The sequence below is a fragment of the Anneissia japonica genome, unplaced genomic scaffold (genome assembly GCF_011630105.1).
Source record: "Anneissia japonica isolate Jap-2015-1 unplaced genomic scaffold, ASM1163010v1 scaffold11779_len1430905_cov172, whole genome shotgun sequence".
In the NCBI taxonomy this organism is placed as follows: domain Eukaryota; kingdom Metazoa; phylum Echinodermata; class Crinoidea; order Comatulida; family Comatulidae; genus Anneissia; species Anneissia japonica.
Window position 1 is genome coordinate 1,395,337 of NW_022740041.1, and position 7,642 is coordinate 1,402,978.

The window sequence follows — 7,642 nt, forward strand, 5'->3', positions numbered from 1 at the left end:
ATCTTGAGTCTGGCGTCGATCATGCTCGATATAGACGAATCCGCCCTGCCGATCGGTTTCCCTTTGATATCACGGAGTCTCGTTTCGTCGTACGACATACCGGCGTCCGCGAAACGCCCGACACCGTCCGGCCAGTCAAACACTTCGCCGAACGCTAGGTTCGAGTTGTCGTTGCGACTCGGCAGCAGCGTGACCCGGAGGACGCTCAGCGGGTGCGACGCGTACTCGCCCAATATAACCTTCCAGCTAGGTTTGCTCGTCATTTCGTAGGACATCGTCTCCGGAGTAACTTGCAAGGTAGGCTGTGTGCTCCAATCGTCTCCAGGAGAAAACCGTTCCAGTATCCCCCATTTGCGTTCGGATACAAGCGCTTCGTATCTCGCATCCGTTCTCTTCGCTTTCTTGGACTCTTTTCCTCGCTGCCAGCGACAGACTTCCGACGAAGATGGCATCACCTCGGGACGAACTGAACGACGGGCGAAATACGCAAATAAGCAAAACCAAGTACGAATCGTTGCCGAACACCGCCTCCAAGTTCGGAGCATTTCGAGTGTACGGCGTCGGAAATTACGGAGTGGTAAAATCAATGAAGGACGACGTCAGGATCGTGGAGAAAAAAATCTTGGAGTTCCGACCGAGATAATCGCAGCGGCAGCAAGGAAACGGCGATACTCGCACACCTGAAACGGACAGATCCGGCGAGAAAATTCACGCCCCGACTACTCGGCGCCACGTTCCAGAACAACGTCGTCGCATCCATAACGATGACGAACGAAGGATGCGATCTGCAAACGTTGAGATACGGTCACGGGATAATTCCGTGCGTCAGGACGCTGGCGCTACCCCTGTGCGAGGCTCTAACTTTCCTCGCCAAATCCGGCGTGGTGCACAATGACATCACCTCGAAGAACGTGATGTACAGCAGGGTCGACAACCGCTTCAGACTCGTTGACTTCGGTTCCACTGAGTTCTGCGACAGAGGTGCCAAGGAGCTGGGAATCCGGATACTTGACAAGACGGGAAGCGAAGGCGTCGGTCACGTAGCTGCCGATTCGCCTTCTTCCAAGTACGTGCCGCAAGGAATGTCGATGCACCTGACGGATGTCCGTCCCCGTTTCGGGTGCATCCGCACAGACAGGAAACTGACGGACGTCCCGTACAGGGACGCGAGTCACGTTCTCTGCGATCGAAATCGGAATATGCTGTCCGCCAAGACCGATCTGTACGGAGCGGCAATGACGGTGACGACCATGCTCGCTGAGAATTCTCCCAAGCGTTCGATCAGTTCGACTACTAGGATCTCGCTCACGGCGAGTGTACGGAGGAACCTCTGCTGAAGGTGTGCGAGCACCTCGTCCGTCTTCGCGGTCCGATGACCAACGAAGAGCTGGCTTTCTGGAATGCATACGTCAACTCAGACGACAGGTTCATCGACGCGATGAGAAGTCGGGACTCGGCACCGTCCACGCTTGAACATTTCTGGGACGTGTTGGGGAACAAGTTCGTCAAAGCTCTGAAAAGATGCCTGACTCCAGTTCCAAAGTACCGTCGACTCTCTGAGCTGCACGCCGCATCTGCAGTCGTCGCCTGCAGCAGAGTATCCGACGTCGACTCGAAGCACCTGTCTCTCAAACGGGCCGGCAAAAAGTCGGTGTACCTGCTCTACCGGGACAACCTTGTTATCGGAGACGTCAAGTTCGGAAACGAGAGCGAACACAAGAACGTGATCGTCGTCGAACACGTGCACTCGATGGTGGACGATCCGAAGACGCTGTCGTCCTTCGTTACGTCCGCGCTCTGGTTTTGCAAGTACAGGTCGAACAAAATCGAACTTCCTGTGTTCAACAAAGACGAGGGTTCCTCTCATCATGCCGAGAGGCGAGAAGGACGTCGTGGCAACAAAACGTTCGGACAGTTACTTAGATTCTCGCGATCAGGACGTGTCGTTCGCAAAACGAGGTAGGACGGCAAATCAAACGGACGTATTCGAGTCTTCGACCGACGAAGAAGATCGCATCAGTATTAGCAACTTCGTTCTCCTTCTCGTCCTCAGTTCATCCGATTGCTTGCGATGGACGTCCTGCAGCCGCGGACGGTGATTTACCGCGACACCCCGGATGACATATCGAAGCGAGGAGCGTTCTCGGTGGACGACAGGGGTACATTCGGAGTGGTCAAGTCCGTGGAATCCTACGTGCGCGTGGTGGAGAAGAAGACGGAAACCAAAAAGACAGTCGAACGAGAGCGGCTTGTTGGCAACAAGGAAGTTCTCGTTCTCGCCTACGTCAACCAGAACGACCGGATTCGTTCACACGCTCCGCTCCTGTTGCAAGCGACCTTCGTCTACGGAGTGGCTCGTTCGATTCGCATGACGAACGAAGGGTGCGATCTGCACGTGTTCAGATTCAAATTTCGACTCGTGCCCTGCATCAGGACGCTGAACCTGCACCTTTTGGAGGCCGTGCAATTCTTAAGAAAAACTGGAGTGGTGCACAACAACATCACCACCAAGAACGTCACCTACAACCGGTCGGACGGCCGATTCAGGCTCGTCGAATTTGGTTCGGCCGAGTTGTGCGACAGGAAACCGGAGGATTTCGGAATGCGGCTAGAAAGCAGAGACGTCAAAAAATTCGGAGCGGTGGGACGCGTGTGCCCAGGAACGCCGGGTTCGATGTACGTCCCGGCAGACACCAAAATTTACATGATGGACACGAACCCACGACAGTCGGAGATCAGGAGCGTCATGAAGCTCGCATCCGTCGCCTTCAGGGACGTCAGCCACGTCATGACCAACAGGCACGTGAAGACCCTGTCGTGTAGATCGGACCTGTACTCGGCGGCGATCACGGTGGCGGCGATGCTATGCTGTCGCGGAATTCCCTCTTTCCGGCAGGTAGACTATTCCGACTTGCACGGAAAAGACTCTGCGACCAGGTCGGGCGTCGTTCGCGAACTCGTCGATGTGTGCAAAAACCTGGTGGCACTGAGAGGGGGCATGAATTCGTTCGAGAGTGCATTCTGGTACACGTACGTCAACGAGGACCTGATCCTGCTGGACGCACTCGTCTCCAAACCTTCGGACTCTGTGCCATTGCTCGATCGCTTCCGAGACGTCCTCGGAGAAAGGTTCGTCGACTGCCTCTGCAAAAACCTGTCGCCGATATCGGAACAGAGGAACTTATCCTGGTTGCAAACTTCGCAGGGAGCTGACGACGAGAGAACGACCATTCGCTGCAACGATCTCGCCGTGAAACGGGCGGACACCAACGTCGTCCACCTTCTATTCAGGGAAGAGGACGTGATAGTAGGTGACGTCACATATCGCACGGAGGACAACGGCACGGTGATAGTGGATCACCTGCAGATCCTAGTCGAGGGACCCGACCTTCCTATGTCGTTCGTCCGATCGGCTCTGGATCTGGTGGACGTCCGAGCTTCCACTGTTCACTTCGTCGCTTACAACGATAAGGAGCTTCGCACGATCTCGAGATGGTTTCCCGATCATCGAATGACCGAACGAGAATGCCTGGCTGTGAAACTCGACTCTCGTGTGCCCGCCATCTCGCCACTGCGTGCGAACGGGAGCGTGCTGCAGCCGTTGGATCTCAACGGAGACCACGATCGTTGACCGAAGCAATGTTCGCTGGAGGTCAACCGAATTTTCGAGGAGATATTAATCAACGGCGTCCGGAGATCGACCTTACTCTCACCCATAATCGATTAAGATCGAGACGATGCACGTCCGAGTCGAGTCCACATGAGGCAGAGCAGCCGTCAACTTCTTCCTAGTCAACGTCGTTTCGTCGCAGACCATCACGCACCGGTATCCGTATGATCGTAGAGAGCGCGTGCACTCCATCCACCTGAGGGGAACGAAGCTGCAGGACGACATGATAGAATTCCAGTCGCCGCTGAGCAGAGGATCGACGGCCCTGTTCTTCGCGTCCACCGGATCGACGAACATCACGACGAGAGGCAACTTCGACCTTCGCACAAAGACCTCCCTCAACTACCAGCTGCACCAGGCGGTCGTGTGGAGGAAGCACAACAGCCTCCCGATGCACACGTCGACCAACAACTTGAACAACGCGGGAAGGATATACGGCATCAGATCTGATCCGGCGACGGTGATCGAGAATCTGAAGCTGAAGGAATCTCTCATCGTGGACAGCAACGATCAATTTCCGTCGGTCAAGTTCACAGTTCCGAACGACGCGAAAGGGGCGGAGACGATCGCCCCCGCAAATTACAGCTATTCTCTCCTTCGTTCTGCTGCAACACTCAGTTCCAAACGCCGGAATCCCTCCAACGCACCGGACGATCGTTTCTTGACACCGTTCTCAGACACGTGGATGACTTCGATTCCGACCTGTGCAAACTGTGCGTGGAACGCGAGCTGCTCTTCGGAAGACCGCTGAACGATTCCCAACTGAAGGAGATCGACCCGGTCAACGCGCTGCAACAGATCGGGTTGCAAGCGGAAGCGTTACATCACCAAGTAACAATCGTTCATTAACGAGGAGTGGCAGAAACGCCAGTAGACGAAGCCGCAAATTTCGTCTAGCAATAAAATTCGACGTTTTGTTTTTTCATCGAAAAACGGCACTCGGAGATGCTTAGATCTGTCGAGAAAAGGGACGTCCGAAAAACTGTGAGGATGCCGGTGGAGCACGCCAAAGTGGCGAACCAACTGGAAACTTTGCTGTCGTGCAAGACGGGATCGAGGACAACCCCGAAGAATAAATAATTTTGGTTTTTTTTATTATTTCAATGATTTTTGGAAAAAAAAATCAAAATAAATGTTTGTAAAATATGAAAAAAAAGAAAACACTTGTTTACGTTCCCTGCGCAGCTAGGCGAAGTGTTTACATAAACTCTTTCAGAACTCCGATGCAGCTGATCGGTCTCGGCAAGCACTGGTAAACATGCAAAGACAACTTGTCGCTGCCCTCCCTCGCGTGGACGTCCGGTGGATGAGGGAGATTGCCCAATTCTTTTACGAAGATGGAACGTATCTCAATCGCAATCGAAAGTGCTGTTTCGTCAATGCACTGAGGCAGATTTCTGTCGTCTATGTCGATCGGAATCGTGTGTATGGGCATGTCGGCCGACGACCGAGACGAGCACGGATGTTCGCCTGGGAATATCCAGTCCGTCGAAACAGGTCCACGCTCCCACGTCCGAGCTGCTGATCGGCAGTCTGCACATTGCGTACTCCCGCGCCAATTCAAACGGACTGGGAAGCCGCCCGTCGTCCATCCCAAGTCACCAAACGAGGCGTAAGTGAATCTGGTGACGTTTCGCTCGTCATCGGGTGCCTCCTCGTACGAAGTCATGTCTTCGTACAAAATCCGATATCTTCCTCGTGTTTTCGTTTGCAAGTATGTTGTACTCGACTAGAAAATCTATATTGTACGAGTGCTGAAGTTTTTTATAATATCCACCGGAACAGAAATCTCCTCCGCGTCGGAGCCATCCCTCGATTTAGGATCCGAGAGTAGAAGTTCACCGTTGCCGTTTTCTTCAACCACGATCCTGTCGCGGATGAGGTCGAACACGTTCTCGCACGATTCGTCGAGTCGTTTGTGAGCTTCGCACGCAAACCTGGAGCAGAGCAAGTCGAACTCAGATTCAACTGTAGCAGCGGATAGGATTGCGGATGAGGTGCGCAAGCGTTCATCAAAGTTACGAGATCAATAGAGTGACGAGAAGAATTTGATATTGCACTTTTCTTGGGGCAATTCGTTCCTGAAGGTGAGTTTTTTTTAACAGAATAAGCTGACGGATGTCAAGTTTTCGCACGTGTTAATCAATTGTAAATGCTCACATCTCGCAGATTCTGTTGCAGTTGGAATACCTGTGCCAACGTTGCATCCAACAGACCGTCACGCTTGTCTATGCCGAAACGCAATATGTCAATTTCGTCGAAAAGTTTGTCATTGTCAAGTAGCCTTTCAAAGGCCAATCTGCTCCGCGTTGGATATCTTGTACTCTCCGGGTCGTTCATCGAACTCAGCAACTTGCGCGCACACTATTCCACAGGTTCCGTTTTCTCCCACCGATCGTTCACCGCCACCAAATTCGCGTCTCACTGTGTCGTCCTCTACCTCGTCCTCGTGCAAGTTGGTGTAAATTTGAAACCAATCTTCCATCATCCTTCCTCGCTTTCGGTATATCTTGCATCCTACGCACACGACGTATCTCAGGTGAGCGTCTTCTCCCTCCTCCGGTCTGAACGTGTCGTATAACTATTTGAGGGAAAATTCCATGTCGACCAATCTCAGTGTCCAGGGCACGGTCTTTCTCGTTACCTTCGCCCTCGGCCCGAACAGATCACCTCGGCATTTGTCCAGTTCCACTTTAGACCGTCCACCTTTTTCACGACCCGACTGAACAGGGTGTCGGACAGGTTAGCCTTGTGCAAAGTAAGCGAAGCGATACGCGCCAGCATTATCATCGGTAACGACGGGTGAATCGAATGCTCTTTGGCGCCCTTCTCGTCATGCACAATCGACACGTGCATTCCCTGTGGACGGTAGCCCGCGTCCAAGATGTCGTCGAACAGCAGACAGTAGTGAGCTTTCGCATCAGCAGCACGGACGTACTCTACGACTGAAAGCAATGAACTGTGACCGTCCTTGATACTTGTTCGCGGTTTGATCATTCGCAGTTTCGCTGCTTCATTTCGATGACCAACGAACGGTAATGATGAGTGATGTCATTTAAGCTGACACTAGACATCCTCTTTTGTAAACATGGTGAGTCTTCATAGTGTACGGGACGCTATTGTTGCAGGGTACATTTTTGATGTTATAAATATTGAAGAGTGTCTATTGTTGTTTGACATTAACAAACCCACCAATCCTAATTTTCAGTATATACAGGAGATATTGTTTTAATATTGACAGATTTAATGATGATGAATGTAATAGCTACTTCAGGTATGTAACTAGGCCTAGCCTCAGGTATGTAACTAGGCCTAGCCTAGGCCCTATACTTCTCTTCTTCTACTTCTAGCCTAGCCTAGGGTAGGGGGCCTATGCGTCTAGCCCGGCCTATATTATAGGCTTAGGCCTGTACTTTTTATTTTATTTTATTGACATTTTATTATTTATTAGGCCTATAGGCATAGCCTAACTTATGTTATTATAATATAAGGAAAGCTCCATATTCTTAGATTTAGTTTATAGTTTAGCCTGTAACTCTAGGCCTAAGCCTACATGCTTTTTCCTTTGCCTTGTCCTTTTGGGACAGGTTTATCAATTAGCCCTCTTGCATAAGACTGGATTTAATGTGAAACCGACTGGGGGTGATACTATGTTCAAGTCTTTTGAACACATTGACTTAACTATTGATTACCAATCTACCGGTTTCAGAATTGTTGTTATTTACAGACCTCCTCCTTCTGCTAAAAATAAGCTTACATCAACTATTCACTATTCGGTGAGTCATTATCATTGACAAGCTCAAACCTACTGATCGTGGGTGATTTTAATATACATGTAGATGTTAAGGAAGATAGGGATTCTTCACAGTTTCTTCAACTAATTGAGTCAATGGATCGCTTCCAACACATTACACTTCCTACACATAAACGAGGAGAATTCGATCCAACTCGGCCACAAGTCAACTCGGCCAC